This window comes from Pseudorca crassidens, chromosome 4 (genome assembly GCF_039906515.1).
Source record: "Pseudorca crassidens isolate mPseCra1 chromosome 4, mPseCra1.hap1, whole genome shotgun sequence".
NCBI classification, from domain to species: Eukaryota; Metazoa; Chordata; class Mammalia; order Artiodactyla; family Delphinidae; genus Pseudorca; species Pseudorca crassidens.
The window spans coordinates 42,103,935-42,130,448 of NC_090299.1; the positions used below are offsets into that span (position 1 = coordinate 42,103,935).

The 26,514-nt window shown below is 43.3% G+C and overlaps 1 long non-coding RNA gene across 6 annotated transcripts in view; it reads right to left on the reverse strand.

Annotated features, from left to right (window-relative positions):
* The window catches only part of LOC137223567 (uncharacterized), a 386,144-nt gene that overhangs the window by 262,240 nt on the left and 97,390 nt on the right, over nt 1–26,514 (reverse strand). For 5 of the 6 annotated variants that reach the window (XR_010942922.1, XR_010942925.1, XR_010942926.1 and 2 more), the window contains one exon: nt 19,682–19,817. The exons of the other annotated variant lie outside the window; for it this stretch is intronic. This is a non-coding gene — a long non-coding RNA (uncharacterized lncRNA). The remainder of the gene's footprint in view (nt 1–19,681; nt 19,818–26,514) is intronic. 6 annotated transcript variants of the gene reach the window in all.

Here is a 26,514-nt window from a genome sequence, read left to right on the forward strand (position 1 = left end):
TGTTTGACCTGGGAATCTTATTACAGGGCAGATATCAAGTCAGTGGGCTGGAGCAGGGCAGGCAGGTGGAGTGCAGATTCTGTATTTCAAAGGAGTCCCTAGAAGATCGCTGATTGCCCTTGGTCCTCGGACCATGCTTTGAGTAGCAAGAAACTAGTTAGTTATTGAATGAAATTAAACAACTGAATCGACATTATATAGAAAACCTATAGAACAGCATTTCTCAAACTGTGTATTACAGAATGAGAGTCAGCTAAGAAAGATTCCTCTACCCTAACAGGTACTCAGTGTATTAAGTTTGGAAATCACTGTATACTCTGAGTTCCCCTGGGAACTCTCAGTACCCATCATTAGCATATTGGAGCTGAGGAAGCGCACAGTGATCTGTTCCACTTTGGATGTGAACAGTTTGCATTCAACTACAAGTTTGGTACTCTATGCCCTATTTTTTGTTGCAACCCTTGCTGAAGATGTTATATTATCCCGACTGCTTAACCTATCCATAATTTTCTTGATTTGAAAAATGCCTTCTCAGCCATACAGGATCATTCACATGAAACACACACACACACACACACACACACACACACACACACACACAAGCAAGAAATGCTTTGGGGCTGTGAAGCAGGGCTCATAGGAGATACTGTCATGAAGTGCAGGCATTATGGAGGTTAGTTTCCTCTGACAGCTTCTGAGGCCAGTGACTACAGCTTGCTCAGCTTCCCCTACCCCCAGCTTAAGGAAGCAGAATGGACAAGAAAACAGTCAGGAAGAAGCAGCCAGGAGGTGGGATCCTGAGGACTGGATATGTAGTAGGTCTGGAGGCCTGATGACAAAGGCCAGTCCTCTACGGAGATGAATGCTTCAAGACTGATTTGCTTAAAATTTAACTTAAAAAAGCAAAGTTTGCCAAACCACTTTCTAAAAGTGTTTTTATATGACATCATAAAATGCTCACCATATAATATTAAATAAAAAATAAAGCAGACAGAAAAATGCAAGACACAATGTAATCACAGCTTGTGTGTCTATGTGTGTGTCTGTGTCTATGTATCTGTGTTTGCAGCCTGTGTATGTAGCGGGTGTGTGAATGTAACTGCACACACGATTTTGAAGGCGTATAGAGAATCATAAAGAATGTTAGCTTTGGAGTCAGGCAATGTTAAGTTCAAACTGCAACTGGTCCAAATTTCTTAACCTTCGGTTTGTATCTTCTGTGAGATGGGGCTGATGATTCCCACCTCAGGCTTATGTGGGAATTAAATGAGATAATGTCTGGCAAGTGCTTAGCACATTGCCTGGCTCAAATTAAGCACTCAGCAAATGGGAATTATGATTGTAATTAACATAGAAAAAGGCTGGAAGAAAATGTACAAAATGTTAACAGTGGGTCCTCACTGGGTGGTGAGTTAGAAGTGATTTTGATTTTCTTCTTTGTACATTTCTACATTATTCAAAGAACAAATATTTTAAAATAAAAAACTAGAAAACAAACTTTATGAAGTAAAATGTTAATTGTAGTTTTCTCTGGTAAAATGTGGGTCATATTTATTTTCTCTGTTGTACTTCCGATGTTTCTCAAATTGTCCACAACTCATTAGTCTTAACAATTTTTTAACAGGAAAGCCATGCCCATCCATTTTGGACACTTTGGATAAGTACAAAACAACCCTGAAAAGAAAGTAAAAACTATTAACAGTGTCATGATTTCTCTGTATTTGTTATTCTTTGTTTAAATTTATAAAGTACAGATCCACATCTAAATGAATGGTCTCTAGAATTGTGCAGTGCACAACATGGACAATCATACTCAATCATTCTGAAATAGTACCCCCCCACACTTCTCTTTCCACTCCCCAGAAGAAGCCACAGATAAGTTTAATATGAATTCTTTCACCTATACATACATGTAAATAACTGCTCATATGATTAGGTAAAAATGTCTATATAAGAAAATTTGAGGGACTTCCCTGGTGGTCCAGTGGTTAAAAATTCACCTTCCAATGCAGTGGAGATGGGTTCAATCCCTGGTCGGAGAACTAAGATCCCACATGCTATGGGGCAACTAAGCCCACGTGCCACAACTACTGAGCCTGCGTGCCTCAACTAGAGAGCCCATGTGCTGCAAACTACAGAGCCCACACGCCCTATAGCCCACGTGCCACAACTAGAGAGAAGCCTGTGCGCCACAACCAAGACCCGACACAGCCAAAAAAAAAAAAAGACAGAAAATTCGAGAAAGACTTTAGAGGCCCTGTAAATGTAATAGATATAACGAGTCCCTCAAGACCAACTCTAGGAGGGAGGCACCTTCTCCATATTCTCCATGTGTGAATATACTTTACCAAATGTGCATGAAGCATATGCTCTATTCCCTATGCCATTTACTAAGGAAACAAAAATGAAGAAGGTACAAGCTCTCTGGCCTCAGCAAGCTTCTGGTCTATCATTGAGCTGTGCATATTACAATTGTTTGCAGTGCCAAGGGGTAACTAAAATAATGGAAGCTGATAACAGGTCCAGAGGCTGTAAGAAGAGGGATAGTGAATCTCTCCTGTAGGGATTCTGGAAGACTTCCGGATAAGAACTCATCTAACCTGCATATGAAATGTTACAAATTCTGGTTCCTATCACACCTACACAACTTGACGTTTTCCCACTTTCATCATGTCCATGCAGGTCTCTGGTCTTGGGCTGGAACATGTTCCCACAATTCTCCTCCTGGGCAAACCTACTCATCTTTCAAAACTTAACCAGAAGTGACTTCCTGGAAGCCTTCCATAACTCCCCAGAGTAGAGGAGATCCCCATTCTTTCAGGGCATGTGTCTTTATCATACACTTACCTAAATAACTTACAGACATGGAAGTCAGTAGTTTGACCTATTTTATTGCTTTGCATGACGAGGCAGAACTGAACACTGCACCCTGTACCCAGTTAATGCCCAATAAATGTTTCCAAAAACAAACGAACAAAGCAGTGCTAGAGTAGCACTACATTAAACCATAACACACATGGCCTCTGAAGGCACAAAGTGTCATTTAGAAAGCAGCTCCTTTGAGCCGAATCATTAGAAAAGGAGCTTCCTCTGGGAGCACATGTTTCCTCAGGCCACAGCTTAGCACACAGACCATACCTTTGTGCTTATTGAAAGAAGTCACCGCTTCATCCTGGCTGCTCCTCCAGGCTGAAGCAGCCCCAACAAAGCAGAGCGGAGGTTGCATTCCTTCAGCTGCAAGCCACCAACTATGGCACCACCATCCACGGCAGCTCCAGCGTTACATAGATGGACAAGATATACTCCCTCCCCACAAGGAGCTGAAAATCTGTTCAATGACCAAGTAAACGTACATAGTGTGTCGTGCTCATAAAATGACGAGCAAATGAGTAAGCGAATGAATGAATGAATGTTAAAAAAAATAGATGAATTTTCTCAGACCAATTTTGATCAGATTCAGTTAAGTTCACCTGTGTATTTGCTTTGTGCTCTTACTAAGATCCCCTTTGATTGAATCCTGGGAGGTTCTAATTCCTTTTCTTCCTAGCTAAAGGCCATGGAGGCCTCGGGCTGGTTTTGAGCCGGTTCAACGGCCTGGTGCAGGTTGAGGGCCTGAAGAGCAGGTGGAGCCTGACTCAGCACAGAGAGGGCTCTTTCAGGTGCTTTTACGGAAACTGACTCACCTCCACTTTGGCCAGGGTGCTCATCAGATGCCTCGTCTCTTCCCCTGGCTTTCAAGCACAGTCTTTAATACACATGCACACTGTTTGGCACGGGCAGAAGCAGTGATTAGCGGCGGCCCCGCTTGGGTGTTTCACTGGGAGGGTTGTGGTGGGGAGCAGGTTCTGACCCCGGGGTTACCCACAACCCTCTGCATGCAGGAGGCATTCTGAATGTCCTGAAACACCTGTGTGACTGAGTGAATAAGATGAATCAATCATGGAAAACAAGTCCAGGAAGCTGCAAGAGCCTCCCAAGGCTACTCGCTGCCAACAGCGGGGCCGGGCCTGGCCTGAAACCTAGGGCTCCTGGCCTTAACAAGGGCTCTTTCAGTGCCACACACAGGCCACTGGCCACCCAGGGGGTGACTCTAAAGCACCTCTGAGGTTCCCAGACATCAGTAACAGCAGGATCAGCAGTGTCATTAAAAAAGCAAATTATAGCCCAAGGTGGCTTGAAATGTCTGTAGGATCAGTCCTTTGCTTTGCAATTACACAGCCACCACTCTTATCTCCTGTCAGGACTGTTGCAAAAGCATTCTTACTGGGCGTTCCAGACATGTCCCCTCCCCATGTTCAACCCCACCCTGAATTCCCCAAACAACACTGTAATCAGACCACCTCTTTGCTGGAAGGTGATCAGCTTCTCTCAGACCATCCACCAGATGCAGCCCCACCCAGCTTTTCAGACCAGAACTGAAGAGCCTCCTGGACGCCCCTCGCCAGCTCCTGGCCCCTTGCACGTTTACCCAATACCCCTCTCCTCTCCCTGGATTCTCTGCTTCAGCCAAAGGGATCCTTTTCCTGGCCTCTGACTTACCCAGAGCCCTCCCCTCTACCATTGCTACTCTGGTGAGAACCCTGCTCAGAACAGCAGTTCTTTCTCTCTCTACTTGTACAAATCCTTTTTACCCTCTGTAATTTAGTTTGCACTCCTCCTGTCTGGTGAAGCCCTCTTGGACTCTTACAATTGAAAGTGTGATAAATTGGGAGATTGCGGTTGACATATATACACTAATATGTAAAAAATGGATAACTAGTAAGAACCTGCTGTATAAAAAATAAAATAAAATAAAATTCAAAAAAAAAAAAAAAAAAGAAAGTGCTGGTTCTGTTTCTTGCTTCCCACAGCAGCCTTGGAATCTACCTTGGGAGGGGCCTTTAGCAGATCTCTGTGATACAGCCATGCATCTCTACCTGGGTAAAGTCACATCTCAGCTGGACTTAAGTTCTCTCAGCATGAGAAACACATCTTCTTCAGCATAACATGGTGGACAAAGTCTCAGGTCCTGGAGTCACAGGCCTGGTTATAACCCTTTAACTGCCTTTACCTATCTTGCCTGGAGCAAGTTTCCTTTCATTTCCAAGTCTCAATTTTCTCATCTGTAAAGGGGGGATATAGTAATGATCACATGGGTAGTTCTAAGGTTTATTAAAATGCAGACTGAGTGATCGGAAAGTACCTCACATAGCAACTGCTCAATAATTATCAGTTACTGTTATCCTATGAGAGGGTGGGATGTATTAAAGAATGAGCATGGTTCACCGGCAGCCGGACTTTGGCTGTGAGGGCAGAGTGGAGACCAGGCTGGAGAGCTCAGCCAGGTCCAGGTGATGAAAGGCCCCCTGAGCCACGTTTGGACGTACCCAGAGGACAAGAGAACTCATCAAAGAGTTTTAAGCAGGGGAAGGATGGGTCTGATTAGAGACTTTCCTGGCTCCGACGGGGAGGATGGTGTAGAGACTGAGTAAACCAAAGTCAGAAAAATGAGTTAGGAGCCTGCTGTGGTCACCTGGGTGAGGGCAGCAGAGCATCTGAGCTGGTGGCCCCACGTGACTAGTCAAACAATACCTTCTGTTTAGAAGTTAGTCATTAAATGTGCCAAGGTAATCAGACTCAGCCCCTGACGTCAGGGAGCTCATAGTCTACTGTGGGGAGACAGGTAAGAAAACTAAGAAACTATAATAAATGGAAAATGATGGGAAAAGAAATATGTAGCACTTGGAAGCAAAGAGAAAGAAGCACCATCTGCACCTGATGGGGAGGGATGCTTGAGGAATGTTTTAGGGAGGACAGGACCTGTGAAGGCTCCATCTTTTAAGAAGGATAACTTATGCTGTCTTTTGGTTGACCTGGATGTTTGGACATTCTAATATGGTCTTATGTCTCCAGGAAAGGAATTCCCACCATGTATAATGGATGAGAAGAGAAGATGGTGAAGATTTCTTTCAAGTATAAGATACCAGGTTTTTCTCTTTTATCTCTACATTCCATTTTCATCACTATGTTTTGAATCTTTAATCTCCCCTTTGTGCTGCAATGTCAGTGTTTTGGATTTTGGAAGGCAATTATTCGAAGAGGGACAATCACTTGCTCTTCTGTTCTATTTATTCATATATCTATCAGCCTATTTATTTTTAAAGATTCCCTGGAAAAAAATTTAGAGGAAAACAGGAACTCTGTAATGAGCTGAAATTTAATGTTGTTCCATTAACATTTCAGAAAATTCCAGCAAGAAACTTGAGAAGATAATTACATACCAGGGGAGAAAACTGGGTGTTCATGCCAGAGGTCCACCAGAAAGTGTTTCAAAGTGTGTGGTGTCACCAAAAATTACTTGGACTCAACAATTATGAGCTAAAATAATGTTTACATTTGGACAAATAATTTCTAATTGGGTTGTCCATTACGTGACTGAGTGCAGGAGTCATGATAAAATGGAACCTAATTTGAAAGCCTCAGACAGGAAGGCAGTGATTAGTTGTGGAAGGTGAGAAATGCACAACTTCTGGGTCCTATCTACCTTTAGCTGTTCCAGAAAGGGGTGGCATGGCCAGGAACTAAGCCAGCAATGCCCAGAGCACCAGTGAAAGCCCACTCTTTCATAGAACTTTACAAAGCACTTTCCCATGCACCATCTTGACTGATCTCAACACTGCCCTGAGAAGAGACAGGGCAGGTGCTCTTGTTTGTCCCTGTTTACAGCTGCAGAAACCAAGATTCAAGTGACTCACCCAAGGTCACAGAATGAGGACAGGAAGGGGACACGATTCAGGCCAGGTCTTCTGACCTTCAATCCTGTGTTCTGGCCACCTGGCTTCTCAAAACCTTCCAATAGTGACAGCTCATAGTTAAGAGCCTAGGCAATGAGGGCATGTGTAAATGTAACTGGTACACTAATGGGTATAAAATGATTGCACAAAAATGACCTGACCTACTGGGGCTCAGGGAGTGGGCATGGTGTTGCTGCTGGTGAGGCCCACGAGGGCAGCTGCTTACAGCTCAGGCTCAAAGCTGCCAGTGCTTTACTTGCCCCTCCAGGCAGGGGGAACACAGAAAAAGAGACCACAGAGTGGAGGCTCTCATATTAGGCAGACTAGAAGCAGAGTGACCAGGAGAGTTCAATTGATGACGTCTTGGTAGAGACTATTCTTTGAAGAAGTGCATAAGGCAACATTTAGAACCCTCCTGTGGTTACCATAAACGGATGCAAAACAAGAAGCAGGCACCCAGCTCAGACTAAGAGACTCGAGGCCAGGATGGGACATGCAGACTGGAGACAAATCTCTCTGGTGCCAAACTGATGAAGGGGCTCACTGGTCCACTAGAGAGGAGAACTGGTAACTATATCAGACCAACTAACCCTTTCAAAGACTTCCTCCGTTGACCTGAGGATAAAATGCAAATTTCTTAGGAGGCTTCTCAAGACCCTGTGAGGTCCCACCCTTGATTACTTCTTCAACCTCAGGTCTCATCACACTCCACACCTTGCACATACACCCGCAAGCAGCTCCCACAAAGTCACCACAGCTATCCAAGCATTTACTGCTTCACCTCCTTTGCTAGAGCATATTCTCTCTTGTGTCTAGGGCTCACCCCATGCTCTTCTGTGTACCAGCTTCATTTCCTCCTTCCTGTCCCAATTGCCTAACTCCTACACATCCTCCAGGTGTCAGCCTAAAGGTCACTTCTTGCAGGAAGTGTCTCTCCATCACCTCTACCCTTACTAAGCTAAGTTGGCCTGCCATGCTCTCCCATTTCAGTCTGAACTTCCTCAAACCTCGCTGTGAGTGCTTGATTCATAGTCTGTCCTCACACCCGGCAGTTACTTGATAGAAACAGGGATTGCTAGCATGTTCACTATGGTAACCCCAAGCCAAGCATTGTAGTATTTGTTGAATGATGGGATAGATTAATTCTTTAATTAGTTTAGAGGGTAGTAAGATCTGGTAAACAAAAGCATTTCTCCCCAATAGATGGTAAGTTCAGCTAGTTTCAGCTCAACAAAGCTGGACAGCCCCTCCATGGAATGTTACATAAACACCTGAACAGACCTTGAGTCAAGATTCTGCTGCCAAAGTGAATAAGAGCCCTATTTCGAAAATTCTGTCTTAAGAAGGCTTATTTCTGTGTGGGTGTGATCCAACTTTCCGAGGGCTTTAAATAATTGGGAAAGACATTATCTTTGGAAACTCTTTAAAATCTAACCTCTGTCCCTTAGTTCTTGCCAAATATCTCCCACAACTCACATTAAATGGATTACTCTGTCCTTAATCACATACTAAATGTCTGCATCTGTGTTTGGCATCAGCTGGCTGTGAGGCAGCTGCAGTCACCTCGTACATGTCCTGCTATTAGAACAGAAGAAATAATAGGTAAAGAGCTCTGAGTAGTGGGTGAGAGCAAGATCTTCATTCATTCATTCAGTCAGTCAGTCATTCATTCAGTCAACTCTAGTTAAGGGTCAATTATATTCTCAGTACTAAACTGAGATAAGACATATTCCCTTTCTCTGGAAGAGCTCTCTAAAAAAAGTAGAGAACTAAAAATTTCTTATAATTGTATAGTCTTTGCTTCTCAAACTTTAATGTGTATTTGAAATCACCTGGAGGTGATGTTAAAATGAGATTCTGATTCAGTAAGTTTGGGATGGAGCCTGAGATTCTGCATTTCTGACAAGCTACTGAATGAAGCCAACACTGCTGGTCTGGGGACCACACTTTCAGCAGAAAGCATCACAATATGGTTTATATAGAAAGACAGTAGCCATATCCTCATTACCTCATTTGATTCTCATAAGAATGCTGGGAGTAGATAAGGGAGATACTTTATGACCCTTTCACAGATAAAAACATTGAGTCTAGGAGAAATCACTATTTTTCCCAATGGTATCACTAGGTATCAACCAATGGTTAAGACCACAATTCATTTATTCATATCCAGGACCTCAAATCCCCAGTGTAATCCTCTACAGACCCCCTACCCTTAGCTGCTGGTCACAGCCATGATGCTCTTCTGCCTCTTGACACAGACCTAGCATCCATCAGGTGGCCTTTTAAGCCCCAGGGTAGCACAATGGCAACCATATCCCTCTCCTCTGTGATTGGTCTTGGCTGACCATCGTGAGTTTGGCCACTCCCAGGAAAATGGACAGAGGACACCAGAGAGCAAAATAAGAAAGGATTTATATTCTAGAAGCATCTATTACCTCTGGGTCTCAGCAAGGTCTCTGAGCACATAACATCTCCTCCACTCTTCTGTGGTGTCCCTACTCAAGTTACCCAGAGATGACAAGCCACCTTCCTAAGGGCAAAGGAAGAGAACTGCCCTTGATGAGGACCCACTGTGTGTAGGATATTGCTCAGGTATTTTCCCTGAGTTATCTCATTCAATAGGTGCAACGTGGGGAAATATCTTCGCTCGTGCGTGCATTCATTCATTTTACACTATTTAAGGACCACCTGTGCTCTAGTTACTGAATATTGGGAAATATAAATAAGACATATTCCTTCCCTTGAAGTAATGCTCAAAGAAGGTGAGTTACATGCCAAAAATTACCCAGCTAGGAAGTGCTGCAGCAGGGGCAGGAAACCACTATCTCCCCAGCCTAAACTCATCACTTTTTCCAACCCCAATGAACTTTTGAGAATAGCAGACTTCATCATCTGGGGAATCTGTTAATAATGCAGAGATTATGATTCAGTAGGTCTGTGAGAGGCCCAATAATCTGCGTGTTCACAATCACACTAAGAGATTCTGATTCAAGCAAACTTCAGATCACACTTTGAAGTCAGTGACTTCAGACCAACTGTAGAAGTTAGCTAGGGGCACTGGCTATTGAAAGGCCTCCCTGGAAACTTGCATGGCACAGAGAGAGGAGATATGCTCCCACTTTGGAGACACCAAGTTGACCGAAAAGAAGAGTACAGTTATTGCATCCAACCATATTTGGAAGCAATATTACAAGGGTTACGTGTAAGGCCAGGAATGAAGCCATGCTATAATGCTGCAGGGCTGGCAGGGTGTGTGGGAGTAAGGCAGCTCACAAGTATCGCCCCATGCCGCTCACATCACATCATGTTATTATGACTGGTGTCCTTCGTGTCAGTGACCTGCCATGTGATTATTGCTTTATGGTTTCCAGCCCCACAGTATTAAGGGATGGGTCACTTGGGTACTTAGGTAGGCAGATGCCCTGGATAAACACAGAAACACACTTTCCTAGTAGCCATACAGCTAGGGCTAACCCTGTGCTCCTGGACCCCAAGGTAATCACCTGCAGCCACCAAGTTGGACACAGAAGGGGAGCACAAGGAACTCATGTAGACAGATGTGCTGAACCCAGCTTAGACTGAGGGCAACTGAGGTGGTGGGAAGAGCACTGGGCTGAGAGCTGAGAGGCCTGCATTCCAGACCTAACCATTACCTGATTGCAGGGGCCTCAGTAAGTGATGACTCCACTCGAGGTCATAGTGTCTTCATCACTAAAAGGCTTTCAGCTCTGGTTTTCTGAAAGTCCTCAGCTTTGCTAACGGAAAAGAGCACTTGCTCAGCTTGAAATGGCAAGCTTGAGATCCATTCCTGGCTCTTTTCTCATTTTATCTTTCATCCGTGGAAGACTGGTCCACTCCTGTCCCCAGAAAGCATCTGAGTCTCTCTCATCCCAAACCCCACCTCCCCTCACTCCTCCTCTTTGCAAGGTTACTGGGCTATGTCATAGAATCAAGAAGTTTTGACTCAGGAAGGGAAAGGAAATGGACATATTTCAACAGAAAGAGTTTGTAGCTTTTATTTCTAGGATGTTGCCATTAGCTTGAGTCAGTATCACTACCTTCCAAATTCTGTGTTTTTCTACTTTAATTCTTGAATTCTAGGAGAGGGAGAATCTCATTGGCCCAAGTGGGGTTGGATGTCTACTCCTGGCTCAATCAGGTGTAGCCAGGTGGGCAGGATCACTAAATGGAAACATGGCCAGTTATCCTCCACTGCATGTGAGATGCAGTGCCCAGGGAAGGAGGTGGCCACACCAGGGCTATTCGCCGTGAGAATTCCTGGGGGATCTGAACCTTGCCTGTCCTTTCAAGTATTTCCAACTTCTACTGGTACTCTGTAGAGTATCCCTAGCCCACAGGTCAAACACCAAGAGCTGAGCCATTGTAGGATACAAAACTCATAGCTGTGCCATGATCACCAAACGGCATTCAGTGCGCCATCCTTGATTCTCCACAATTCACACTTGAGCAACTTCTTCCTCCAGATATGTCATTCACTCCATCCCCAGAGGTCAGCCTTCACTCAGGGCTCATGAATTCTGGAGTTGGGTAGAACACACTGGCTAGGATCCACCCCAGCAGAATGCCAGCCCACTGCCACCTTCCGGAAATCCTGTAAGTAAAGCTTGAGGCAATATTTATTATAATGCAAAGGGTTGTGCTGGGTGCTGGGAATAAAGATAAGCCCACATGTACATAATCTTTTCTTCCAAAAGGGACATCAGGAGAGAGACTAGAAAATAGGTACCAACATAACAAAATAGCTCCCAAGTGCTTTCAGAAGCCCAGTACAGAAAGCAGAGGATGAACTTCAGGTAAGGGGAGGATCAGAAAAGCATTTCCAGGAAAGGTGACACTCTCCTAAACTGTGTCTTGGAGAAGAAGTAGAAGTTATCCAGAAACAAGTATAGTATAGCAAGTATACTAGGCAGGAGGAATAGCAGGTGAAAGGCTTAGAGGCTTTCTGCAATACAGCAAAGGAGAGGAGCATCACATCTGAGGCAAGGAATCCAGTGAGGATGAGGCTGAAGGACTGGGAAGGGGCTGGACCATGTCCAGCTGAATGGACCAGGCTGAAGTCTGTGGAGTATGGAGGAGGGCATGGCAGTGGGAGACAGGAAGGCAGAGAGACCAGCAGGGAGGTGATTACAGTCATCCAGATGAGAGATGATAAAGATATCCTGCCAGGTACAGTTGAAGCCAAGACCTAAAAGACAAGAAGGAACCAACGACAGAAAGATCAAAGAGAAGAATAGTCTAGAAAGAAACAAAAAATCTGAAGTCCCCAAGGAGGAAATATGCATGGCTTGCTGAAGGAATAGAAAGTGGGCTAGTGAGTGGCAGAAGAAAGCAAGAGCAGTGAGGTCTAAGAGGTACACAAAGACTGAAGTTGACCCAGTAAACCGGAGAACTTTAGATGTTCTTTGACATTTTAAACAATCAGTTTACATGATCTCATTAACATTTGTTTTTTAAACTTCTCCATCTTATGTAGACAGTGTACTGAGGGGGACAAGAATGGAAGAGAGAGAGCAGATAGGAACTACTGACATATTCCAGGAAAGAATGAGGACACCTGGGATAAGGATGGTGGTCAAGTGGCAGGGCAACTTGGGCAGATTGGGAGAAGTTTTGGAGGTAGAATTGACAGGACTACCTGATGTCTTAGACGAGAGGTGGTGAGGGAAGGAAAGAAATCCTGTCTCATTGGCAAGGACAACTGAATGCATAGCAGTGCCATTTACTGAGATGAGAAGACTGACAAATGATTGAGGTTGTATTTTGAGGGGGTGATGGAGGTAATATGGAAATCGAGTTCTTTTTTGAATGTGTGATGTTTGAGGTGCATTTTAGATATCTAAGTGGAGATACCAGGTAGAAGATGGTTATATAGGCTTCCCTTTGTGGCTAGAGACATAAACTTGAGTTTTATTCACCTATAGATGGCATTTGAAAATATGCGATTGGATGTGCTTATCCAGATACTAGAGTGAGACAGAGAAGAAAAGGAGATGCAGGACCAAATCTTGGGAATGAGCAACATTTTAAGATAGAGAAGAAGAGGAGAAAATTGTGGAGCAACAGTGAGTTAGGAGTAAAGAGAGGTGTGGTTTCAGGGAAGCCAAAGCAGGGATGAGGGTGAGGGTTGGGATGTAGCTAAGAAGAAAAAATGGCCAATTCTGTCTAATTTTGTGGAGAGGGCAAGTAAAACGAGAACTGAGAACTAACCATTGGATTTACATCCCCAGGCCCTGGGACCACAACTGGCACACAGTAGATGCTCAATAAATGGAAGTTGAATTAATTAACTGAAGACTGTGTAGCCCAGGGATGACAAGTACAGAACATTTTTGGTTTCGAAGGTACAATTCCTCATCCTCCTCCCTCTGTGACAGACATTGATAATCAATTACCGCTTTTGTTTTTTTTGTTTTTTTTTAAATCCAGATTCAGCCTTGGAATCCTTCAGCTCTAGGCAAGCACTGTCAAGAAATCGGAACTGTTATGCAAATTTAAGCTGATTTGCCATTCCTGGTATAGACTAAAGAGTCTGGACCTGACTTTATATCAGAGCTACTCAACAATGGAGCCTCATTAGGGCAGCTTCAGGAGGAACCACAGACCATCTGCAAAGGGCAGTGCAGAGGGAATTCCCGCTTAGATGGGGATTGAACCAGGTGATGGATCGCTAAGGCCCACCTGAAGAGTCCACAGTTCAGATGGTGGTTCTCCCGCCCCCCTCCCCCTTGCAGCTGCTCAAAGCACACAGAGGACAATCCCACCCAGCCTAGGTTAATATGTGGAAACTAAATCTTTCTTAAAACTTCCTCCTATGCATTTCTTTTCTCTCTTATCTTTATTGGCCGCCTGAAATGCCTTATCTGCAGTGGCATGATTCTGTTCTAAATCTCTGTCTATGAACACAATTACCAGTTCTGCTTCATCCACAAGGTAAAAAATGAATCACTGGATGCAAGACATTAACTTAACTTATCCACCCAGCCATAGGCAGACTGGCTTCATCTCCAAATGATGTACTCCCCCACGTAAAATAAAACCAGACGGCTTGATTCTTCAGTCCAACGCACTAAGCATTATGGAGAGACATCTGCTGCAGACAAATCTTGGGTCTTTGGAGCCTTAATATTTTAAAATGTATTCCTCTCCACCACCTGGAGGCTCCTGAGTCCATTTGTGGACTTTTCCACCTCATGCTGCCTTGCAAGCTAATGAGCAGTTGTTCATAGACACGCAAGTTTTAGCTCTTCTGTTAAAATTCCTACATCCATATTGCAGCAGAGACGGCAGAGAATTTACCATCAGGAGCCTCTCAGTACCCTCCATTTTTTCTCACCTTTAGTAACTGCTTCAACAAACACGTCTGTGTGCCAGATTCTATACTGATTTCTAGCGTAGAAGTTAGAGGTATGGCAAGGAATAAGATACAGTCTCTTTTCCCACCTGGGGCTCAGGAGTGGACTTTAGACATTCTATGCACCCCTCTGAAGTGATAGGCAAAATGCTGTGTGTTATGTGCACGTCTATATATGAGTCTCCAGTGGGTTGCCTATAATTTTCATTGGATTCTGAATCCAAAGAGATTAGGGATCAATGGAGATCTAAAGGACAGCTTTGACAGCTCCCTTTCCTTAATCCCCAGTCACATACGAACCAATCACCAAGCTTGTCAGTTTGTTTTTTTTTTCCTAAATTGCTGTAGATCTAGCCCCTTCTCTCCATGCCCCTACCCTACTCCAAGCTGCCCTTATCTCCATGGGCAACTGAAAATGGCCTCCTCATGGTGTCCCCATGGGGTCCTTTCCCCTCTCCAATCTGTTCTCCAAACAGCAGCCATCACATATTTTCAGATCTCTAATCTGATCATTTCAATCCCTTGCTTACAGCATTTAATGACTTCCCGCTGAGCACCAAAGACAATCAGTAAACTTTCACATGGTCATTAGCCATCACATCACCCTCTACTATTCTCTCGCTCTGTGAACTCCAGCCTCATCAAAGCTCTTTCACCATCTTCAGAGTCTCCATTTGCTCTTCTGCCCCTGAGTCTGTGGGCATTCTGTAATCTCTACCTGAAAGCCTTCTAGCCTCTCTCCCTTCTCCAAGTTGTCTGGTAATTATCACTTCTCCTGGTTGCTTCCCCTGACCTCCCTGACCAGGTCAAACACCCTATTGTAAAACCTCATAGTTGCATGAACTTCATAGCCTTTGTCCAAGCTAGAATTACGCCGGCTTTACAGGACCCATTGATTAATTTCTATACCTCAGCAAACCGGACAATTGGTCATTGTATCCCCAGTGCTTCGCAGAGTGCTAGGCACAGGGAAGGTGAGGACTTGATTTATACTCAGTGAATGAACAAGTGAATGATGGAGTGAGTGAATAAATAAGCAACGTGGTAGATGCTGTAATACAAGAAAGCGCTAAGTACTACTGGGGCTCAGAAGAGGCGGAGTCTCCACAGTAGGTTGGGGGTCAGGACTGTGTCTCATTGATCTTCGGTATCTAGTCCGGGCTTATCACATAGTGCATGTGAGCAAGGTGCATGGACTGAGCGCGTGAAATAGTGACTGACTGCCTGGGAGAGTGGGCAGGGGCTTCTAGGGGAGTCAGCAATTGACATCAGTCACAGAGGGAAACTGAAAGTATCAGATCAAAGGGAGAAAGCAGTAGGCAAAGGGCATTTCCAACAGAAGAAACAAGTACAAAGGCATGAAGCCACAAAAAAGGAGTAAAGCTTCTATGGAGGTAAAGGAGGGTAAGTGTGGTAGACGTGGAGATGGGCTCCCGATTCTCCTTCTGGGAGGGAAGAACTCCTTGCCCTGCTGCAGGCTGTGCTGAGGACAGACACCCGCTGCTGTCAGCTCCTTAGCAGTAGCCTCTACTGCAGAGAGCCACCTGGCCCAAGGTGACCTGATCCAGGAGCACTGGCTGAGATGGGGGTACAAAGACAAGCTATTTTGGACAAACAGGGGACCATTCTGGCAGCTTCTTAGCTCCTGTGCTCCCAGTGGGGCTGGCCCCGCATCATCACAGCTTAACTACTCTCTCTGCCTCCCTCCCACAGATGTTGATCTTCCCAGAGCACTAAACTCTGCACCAGAGTCAGCCTGCGTGAGGCTACGAGAGTGGGTTTACACAGGGAAACCAACTAGAAAGTGAGTTTAGAGCTAGGTGGTGAGGACCTCCAGTGCCATGCCAAGGGGTGGCAGTTTTCCCTGCAAGCAGTGAGAGACCAGAGGGTGCTGAGACCTCTCCAGCGGCTGCGTGGTGACAAGCTGGAAGGAGGCAAAGGGACTTGGTGGGAGGCCCCCGGGTCAATTCAGGAAAGAGAAAAGTGAGGTCCAAGCTGGAGAAGTAGTGGGTCATGATGAGGAAGGCTGGTGTTGAGAAATGTGGGAGGAAAAATCAATGGCCCCCGTGACACGTTGACTATGGGCAGAGTAAAGGATGAGGGAACAATGGTACTGAGGGAGTATGTTGATTCCCAGCTGTGGTGGGGGAACACTGCTAACTAGGGTTAAAAGTAGCAGCTGTAGTTGGGCTTCCCTGGTGGCACAGTGGTTGAGAGTCCACCTGCTGATGCAGGGGACGCGGGTTCCTGCCCCGGTCCAGGAAGATCCCACATGCCTCGGAGCGGCTGGTCCCGTGAGCCATGGCCGCTGGGACTGTGCGTCCGGAGCCTGTGCTCTGCAACGGGAGAGGCCACAACAGTGAGAGGGCCCGCATACCACAAAAAAAAAAAAAAAAAAAAAAAAAGTAGCATCTGTAGTTAACAATGCTGTATTATATAGTGGGTTGGCCAAAAAGTTCAATCGGGGTTTTCTGTATGAGCTTATGAAAAACCCGAACAAACTTTTTGGCCAGCCCAGTACTTAACATTTTGCTGAGAGGATAGATCTTATGTAAAGCACTTTTTTCACAAAAAGTAACAAATAAAAGGGAAGTAGGAAACACTTTGGAGAGGATGGATTACAGTAGTGATAGTTTCATGGATGTACACTTATCTCCAGACTCATTCAATTATATACATTAAGTATGCACAGCTTTTTGTATGTCAATTATATCCAAATAAAGTGGTTTTTAAAAAATCTATAGCAACCTGGGGGAGGAGCTCTTTTTCCTAATGCCTTTTTCAAGGCACTCTCAGTTAGTGGACAGTAAAACAGTAACTGGGATATTCCAACAGCATTTAAATACATAATCAACCAGCAACGTTTTTTCATGCAAAGAATCATCATCAAAGTTTTTGTTTGTTATGATCTTGTGGCTTTTTGTTTATATAATCAGAAATTATGTTCCTAAAGAACATTTTCATGTCAGAGAGGTCTTCAAAGAAGAGAAGTAGCAAAGGTATGAATTTTCAATAAAAGGAATGCCAGTGCTGAGCGAAGAACTTGTCTGGAATATTATTCACTCAATAAATATGCAGTGAGCATCTTCTACATGCCAAACACTGTGCTAGGGGCTGTGAATAGAAGGATGAGTAAAACCCCACAGATTTCCATGTCAGGAAGCAAGCCATAACCGGGGAAATTTAGCATAAATAAATGATGTGTTGCTGGGTCCAGCATGGCCCAGCGTATCAATCCAGTTCAAACATCCTCTTATTAGGCATCTGATTCTGTGTTATTTTTGAAGTGGAATTACTTGTCATGCTTTTTTTTTTCCCTCATTCTTCATGATGTAGTAGTAAGTGTAGACAGACATATCAGTCCCGATCTGAACACTTACTAATGTGTGACCTTGAGCAACTTACACATCTATCCAATGGGGACAATTACATCCATCTCTTGAAAATGCACTAAAGTACTGTGTATAATAGTTATTCCACTACAGTGACATATCATAAAAACATTTATCTTGTATGAATTCAACTATACCAAATGGGGGTGAAAAGGAGTGGAGGGAAACAATTTAAAGATATGACCAGGACTGACTATATAATTTGTGGGTCCCAGAGAAAAATAAAGTTGAGAGGCCCCTTGTTCAAAAATGATTGAGATTTTCAAGATGGTAACAGCAGAACTTTGAGTCAAGCGCATAACTACACAGGAAGCCCTCCCTGGATACAAATTCCCATTCCTACTCTTTCAGTTGTTCTTTGTCTCCATGTACTTCTAATACGGTGCGCATGTTGTTTTATGATGAATATGATTCTGGTGTAAAAATATATGTTTGTTTACCTGTTTTGTGTTTACACTTGCCACTAACAAGAAGCAATCTGTGCATCTACATAAAACCATATAGGCTGACCTTTGATTTAAGGGATTTTCAAGGGTGGATTTTATTTTATGTTTCTCTTTACACACTGGCTTTCTAAAACCTGTGGAAGATGATAGTCTGCAGCTGTCATTTCTCCTGGGACTTCTAGAATAGCCACCAACCTTGAGCTAGGGTCTGGATTGACTGCTTTATATACAGAACCTCATTCAACCATCCAGCAACCCTGTAAGGTAAATATTACCATCCTCATTCTCTAGAGGAGGAGGAAGCTGAGACCCAGAGCAGGGAAGTGATTTGCTCAAGTTACCCAGCAAATAAGTGGCAGATCTGGGATTTAAATATGGGTCTTTGGACTCCAAGGTCCATGCTCTCTCACTGATGTCAATAAATGTTTGCTCCTTCTAACTCTCTTTTCTATAAATCTTGCCCCAATATTTTGAAGTGAAGAATTATTTGGTGAATAGGCAATATGCTTTTCTGCATCCTCATAGCAGAGGATGGTTCACCAATTCAGTTCAGGCATGTAAGTTGGGAGGCAGGGCCACAGGAAAGCTTGAGAGCCTAACCTGTAGTTCCAGGGCTCTGATTGTCAGATGGTGAAATTCAGGGCTGACATCACCGATCTTCAGCTACCCAAACGTGAGCCCATATGGAGAGAATGTTATTAGGAGGAAAAATCATAAAGGTCATTTTAGAATGAATGATAGATGTAATTAACCTTATTGACAATGAAAAGTCTCAGTTGCTGAGAGACAGCGGTAAGCTTGCTTTCTAAACTACACGTTCTCTGTTTTTGCTCAAATACTTACCCACCCTCCCCCCCAAAAAAAATTTCTTGATCAACACATATAAAATTTGGGGTTGAAAACACCAGGTAAGAAGTAGGAAAAAAGCAACCAGTGTGTTATATTTTCAGTGCACGCATGTGCACAAACGCACGTGCACACACACACACTGATTCATGTGCATAATTCTGGGCTTGTCATTCCCCTTTAAGAGTTATTTATTGTCTTCTGTTAGCATTAGGGCTTTCATAACCCAACCTCAATTTGCCTCCCTGTGATGACCCTCCCTAGTCCCTTCACTAAATATCCAAATTCTACTCGTCATTTCAGAAGCAGCTTTACCTAGATGTGAAGCCTGCCCTGGTCTCCGAATCAGAAATGCAGGTCATGAAAGGGCATGACCTGTTTACAGAACAGTAATGTGTTTCCCAGTTTTAGTCGAGAGTGTCCCTCTGTCACTGCACCATCTGGCAGGCATGTCATCTCCACGTTGCATTAATCCCTCCCTTCTCTGAGAGTCCTCAGCCCTGCGTTCACAAATCTATTATAGGGCTCAACATCATGCATTGCATTACATATATTTCCATCCTTCTAGTAAGCTAGGAAAATATTTGATGCATGACAGAATGGACACATGGGAGTATCTTCCCCGCTAAACCATGGGACTTGTGAGAACAGCATCCTTATATTGCTCTTTTCGCTCTCCTCTCTGTGCTTAGCATATTGTTTTGAACAAAGTAGGTGCTCAATAAGTATGAGAGATGTATTTGCATCCATCAGATTGCTATTAATGATCACAAATTTGTCTCATTCTACATGACATTTGGTGCCTCTTAAAAACAGAGGCAAGCTGATTATTTGATAACATAAAGATCTTACCAGATTGCAGGAGGAGTGTGAGGAAAAATATGTGCTGGACTAACACAGGTGCGGCTGTATCAAATTATTCAAGAATTTAAAACTGCGTAGGATGTAGAACTGATAGAGCATCGAAGGCAAGAGGACAATTCAACACCTGTGGAAAAAGAATCATCTGGCTCATTTTGGTGAAGTAGAGTCATTAGTCTTGACCCTAGGAAGTTAATGTTGACAATAAAAATAGCTACTGCCTTTCAGGGATTTACCATGTGCCAGATGCTTGCTAAGCCCTTTAGAATAGTAGCACATTAAATGCTCTCAATAACCCCATGAGGAAAGAATTATTATTATTCCCATTCCATATCCTGATTTGGAGATTAAGCTTCAGAGAGGTACAATAATTTGCCCAAAGCTGCAGAGCTAGTAGGTAGAAGAGCTGGATTCGAATTCAGATCTGTTGCTCTCAAAACCCAGGCTCTAAGCTAGTCTGCTCTGTAAGGTACAATAAGGATATCAAGTGATGCTTTAGTTGAATCGAAGGGGAGATCGTCTACAACATAGACTCTAGTCTCATTTTACAAATAAAAAAAAAGAAATCCAGAGAGATGAAAAAAATGCAGATCTTAGAATCTCATGAGTGACATGGACTTTAAAATTCACTCAAACACCCTTATATCCAACTGCTGACTTAACACTTGCTTTTATTTTATTTATTTATTTATTTATTTTGCGGTACGCGGGCCTCTCACTGTTGTGGCCTCTCCCGTTGCGGAGCACAGGCTCCGGACGCGCAGGCTCAGCGGCCATGGCTCACGGGCCCAGCCGCTCCGCGGCACATGGGATCTTCCCAGACCGGGGCACGAACCCACATCCCCTGCATCGGCAGGCAGACTCTCAACCACTGCGCTACCAGAGAAGCCCTGCTTTTATTTTTAATAGCTTCATTGAGATATGATTCACAAACCATACAACTTACCCATTTAAAGTTACAATCCAATGGCTTTTAGGATATTCACAAAGTTGTGCGACAATCACCATATTCAAATTTTAGGACATTTTCATCCTCTCCAAAAATAAGACCTATGCCCATTAGCAGAGAGTCCACATCCTACTCCCAGCCCCAGTCCTGGGCAATCACTAATTTGTCTCTATGAATTTCCTCATTTGGATCATTTCATGTAAATGGAGTCATACAATATGTGATCTTATGTGACTGACTTTTTTTACTTAGCATAACATATGCTTTTGAATATCTTGAAGTCACCTCAAACTCATATGTGTAACAAATTAGTGGCAGCAACAAGGAATGGTTGAGGGGAGAGTACATTTTTTCACTAAATCTTCATTAGCCCCACCCTATAAGCTACCCCCAAATAAACAAAATCTAAGTTAGAACAGCACGCTTGATATTTATTATGTGTTGAACTATGATCCTCCCCCCAAACTCATATGTTGGAGTTCCAAACCCCAGTACTTGAGTTCATTTGGAGATAGGGTCTTCACAGAGGTAATAAAATTAAAATGAGGTTATTAGAATGGGCTCTAGTCCAATATAACTGGTGTCCTCATAAGAAGGGGAAATTTGAAAATAGATACACATACAGGGAGAATGATGTGGGAAGACTGAAGTTATGATACCACAAGCCAAAGAGCTACCAGAAGCTAGGAGAAGGGACTGAAGTTTTGCCTCAGAGCTCTCAGAATGAACCAACCCTGCCAATACCTTGATTTTAAACTTCTACCCTCTAGAAATGTGAGACAATAAACTTCTGTTGTTTAAACCACTCAGTTTGTGGTACTTTGTTACAGCAGTCTAGTAAACTCATACAATATTTAAACACAGCTTCTACACAAGTTTTCTCGTCAAGTACCTTGCCACCCTTAGCCCCCTCCCCAGCCAAAACCCGAAAAATCAACGTTTCTCAAAATTGAAATCCATGAGATTTTCACCCAATCCAGGCCTTCTTCCAGAGCTCCCTATCTTAAGCAATGGCACCACTATCCAAACAATTGTGCAATTCAGAATTCCAGAAGTCACCATTGACTCCCCACCCCCCAAATCTCTCTCTCTCTCTCACTCTCTCTCTCTCACTCTCTCTCTCTCTCTCTCTCTCTCTCTCTCTCACACACACACACACACACACACACACATGCACACACACACAAATAAACACACTCAGCTCTAGGCTAAGAGGTTCAAGAAAGGATTCTAACAAGCCTTTGAAGACAAATAATTCCCCAATATTTTTGAAAATATTCCAGATCGTCAAAATTTTAACTTGCAAATGTCTTCATAAAGTCAGCAAATTATTATCAGAACCTGAAAAAATATAAAAAGAATTCACAGAATCTCAGCAAAGAATATCCATACAAACCTTAATTAAGACATTAGGCTACTTAATCCATGGCCATATGAAAGAATAATATATCATGAACAAGTACAAATTTGTTCAGGACTGCAAGTCTACTTCCTCCCAATCTACTGGCCCAGAATGTTATCCTACAAGAGAATTCAAATAGACCAATATGATTTGCCTGTGAAAACCCTGTATTGCATGTTACTAAGTAACCTAATTTATTCACAATATTTCTAAATTTTTTTTCATGGTTTTTTTTCAAGAATTTTTGTAAGTATTTTGGCTCTGGACACCATGTTTTTCCCTTTTTTAAATACACTAATGGTTTTGCCAAACCTTAATCTAATGAAATATCTATCTATACAGAGCCTTTTGCCAATATAGACACAGAAGAAACCCTCACTGCCAACATTTAATGCAGGTGACCAGTTACATAATAGTCAAAAACAATGTTTCCCACATATGAATTTAAATTTTAAAGCCAAAAATCCACTTACTGGAGAAAAATTTCCTGGAAAAAATCCTTTAAGTCTGAAATTCAACCCAACTCAATGTCACTGTTATGATTATCTATTGCTGTGTAACAAAGCATCCCCCAAATAAAAGAATATTATGATCTTTCATGGTCCAGTGTGTTGAGTGGGCTCAACTGGTTGGTTCTCTCACTGGGCTTCTCATGTGGTTGCAGTCTGTTGACAGTTGACCTGTGCCAATCTAAAGTCTTGCCTGGGTTGCAGGTCCAAGTTGATTCACTCACGTGGCTGGCAAGTGATGCAGGCTATTGGCAGGGGCATCAAGGCAGATGGCTAAGACACTCTTTGCAACTCAGATAGTCAGTGATATCAGAGAGGTAAGTCCAGGGACTTTAACAGACACCGCATCCAACGTCTGGCTGGAGCAGCCCACTGTCAGCTCCATTATAACCTCTACAACACAAAGACACATCCTCAGAAGCCCTTTAAAGTCATGTGATCCTATGACATTTGGAAGTCTGGTTCTCAGTCCTGTGTGGAGACATCTGGAACAGCACTTCTGACATCCTTAGAGTGAGCCCTTGGCTTTGAGATGGACAAGGCTGGGTTCCCAGTTGAGTAGACTTGGCAAATTTCTAAACCTCCTCTTTTAAATTTTCCAACTTGCAAAGTCGTGGTGATATAAAAACGGTTAATATGTGTGAAGTACTTTGTACACCACCTGGTATATAGTGGGGGGTTAATGAATGATAATTATTATCATTACCATTAATATTATCATTTTGCAGAAAAAAGAAAGGTTATACTTGGAAAAAAAGAAATATTTGTCATATTTGGAACATCTATAGCCTAAGATGCCATATTTTGCCTTTCTTTTGTTTTACCATAGGCTTAATTTTCATATAAAATGTCAAATGGACTATTGGAACTACATTCTTTCATTTTGTTTCTTGTCTGAGCACATTTTCACTCTATGTAAGGTAAAAAAACTAGTGTTAGAGTATGTGTGGGTGTGGGTGTGTGTGTAAGCACAGGGAAAGGATTGGAAGAATATATAACAAAGTGTTAAAACTGACCATCTTTGGATGATAAGATTAGTCACACTTTTATAATTTCCCCCACATTACAAAATGTTTATAAAAAACAATACTCTTAAACCCAAAAGAAAAAAGAGTGCAATGTGTTCCCATGTATGTCAGACTTCTTGGCTAGATTACAAAATATAAAACACAACGTAATTATTTTTCCTGCTGCCTTGTTGAGCCTATAAACAATGGAATATAGCATTTCTGTGGCTAAAATAGCCATTCATTTATTCTCCCTCATTTCTTCATTTACAGTCAACAAGCAGACATTGAGACCTACAATTTGCTGAGCATTTTGACAGACTCTGAAGATACTTAGATGAAACGAGACCTCTTAAAAACTCCACTCATTCCTGAAGCTTCTCCTGCTTGTCGACTTCCGGTGCAACCTTCCCTCAGCCCTCCCTACAGGTCTCTCCCTCTTTGTTGCCCCCCGAGTATGGCTACACCTTGCCCAGCTCTCACTACTGTCTGAGCTTTGTCAGAGGAACCTGGGCATGTGTTCTTGCCCCCAGTGGACCATGTGCTCTTTGGAGGCAGGGATTGACCCCTCTTTGTATCTCTCTTCACTCTGATCCATCTACTAGCACAAGTGGGACCCAAAAAGTTGAATGTTGAATTGAACGTTACTCAAGTCCCTCATTTTATAGTTAAAGTAACTCTAATCGAGGCAGGTTTGTAACACACCTAGAGTCACACAGCAGAGCCAGAGCTAGAATTTGGACTCCTTCCTCCCCAGCAAGTACCACTGTGTTCTACCAGCCAATGCTATGGCCAGCTGGGACATGTGGGACTCATAGATGGTGGGACATGAGGAACCAGGTACACATCTGTCCGTGGGATTACAGGCAAGTTATCCAAGGACCCTTCTTCACAGCTGCCTTTCCCACCAAACCCCACCTGGTGGTGTGGTCCCACTGGAGAGGGCCTGACCTACTCAGATGAGGTAGTTGTACAGCTGAAAATCACAATGGCACTAATACATCTTGGAAGTGGCAGAGCAGAAAGTGCTAGCTCTGGGTTAAGCAGGCTTGGGTTTGAACTGTGTTTCTTCTGCTTACCAGCTGTTTGATCTTAGGTAAATCATTTCTTTTTTCTAAGTCTCAGTTTTTTCATATGTTAAATAGGAGTGATAGCATCAACCTGGAAGGCACAAAGTAGGTGCTCAGTAAAGGAGAGCTGTTATGTATTATTAATGTTTTTGACAATGATATCTTGCCCTGGTTGCCCACAAATTTAAGTTCCCTGTCACACCAAATACCTACCCACAATTGCATCTTTCATCCTCTTCCCTATGGATGAGGGTCTGGGGCCTGAACTCCACGTTTCCTGCCTGGCTAAGACCTTTTCCTCGAGTTCTTAAGGAAGCCCATTTGGAGAGGCTCCAGATGTCTGGGGTGGTATCTCTCAACCTTCTGGCTAACTGGGGCTCCCACACAGTCTCTCTCTGCCTCTTCCCTAGAATCCTGTCTGCTGCATATTTGCTTGAAGGAGACATTCAAATAAGACTGTACATCAAAAGACAGTATATTCATTCAGTGTATTCAGAGTCCTCATTTTTACTTGCTCTCGATGCCCAGAGAAGAGAACCATTAGTAGGATTTAGAAGTGTTTAGTATTTCCTGAAAGAGATGATACTTGGGCTGCACTTAAAGGAGGGGTACCCCTCGGATCAGGGGGTTGCTCAACTCACACACGTATACCTAGATGACATGAATGGGATCCAGCATAGATACTGCAGAGAAACAGCATGGTGTTACGTGTAGCGTGAGTATGGCAATAGACAGATGCTGTTAAATTATAATGTTCTCCCCAGTTCTCCCCCCACCCCGTCCCCATTCTCTCTGCATGAAGTTTGCAGTGTTATCTCACTCTGAGCTAGCCTGAACGTGCTCATGTGTGATGACAGAGGCATAAGAGAGCAAAGCCCAGAATGCAAGGTCATTTCAAAACACTACTGTGTCAGGTCTCCTAACCTCTTATTGGCCAAAGTAAGTCACATGGTTAAGTCCTCTCTCAAAGGGCCAGGTAAAAAAGTGACATGACTAAAATAGCCTCTAAGAGCCAACAGACTTGTATGCAATGTCCCAGAGAAGAAGGAGATGAAAGCTAGGGCAGCCCCTATGGCCCACCAGCTCCTGTCTTCCTGTCCAGTCAATCTCTACCATGTCTGCACAATAGAAATTAAGAAAAGGGCATGGAGAAGGATGGCTGGTCCAAGTCCCTGTTCGTTCCCACACTGTGACTTGAACAGCCACCGCATCTTGCTTGTTTTCCTCCAGTGGAGAGTGGTAAAGATGCAAACCCTTGCTCTAAACTCTTCCCATGTTTCATTTTGCTTTCTTTTGTTTAAGAAGACCTTATTGAACACAGGACACTCAACAAAGAACTTTCAGTGGCTCCTCATGGCCTACCAATAAATTCCAAACTCCTTAGCTAGACATTCAGTGGTCCCCATGATCTGAAGACTTTCTAATTCCTAAACTATTTACATTCTGCTTTGTATTAGGGCTATTTCTGCAGGAATCTTATCTTGACTATTCAACTGTGAGCTTCTTTAGCACAGGGATTGAGAGTTATCAGGCTTTTATCAAAGAGCCTGGCTCATAGCAGGCACTTAATATGTTTTTGACTGATGCTGAGATAAAGCATTAAACAACTCCAAGACATGGCTAGTGTAATCATCTCTGTAGTGGAAAGAGCATTGGATGTGGAGACAGAAGACCTAGTTCTAGGTATTAACTCTGCTTCTTGCTGCTGGGTGACCTGGGACCATTGTTTATTCTCCCCCAAGTATCAATAGTCTTCTCTGGTAGATGGGAGTGATAGTATCAACTTTCCTGGTTATTTTGGGGAAAAATAAAACTGCAAATAGAAAGGGAAAAAAGTGTAGTACAACCTAGAAAGAAATGTTACTAGAGTTATTATTTGAACCGAGC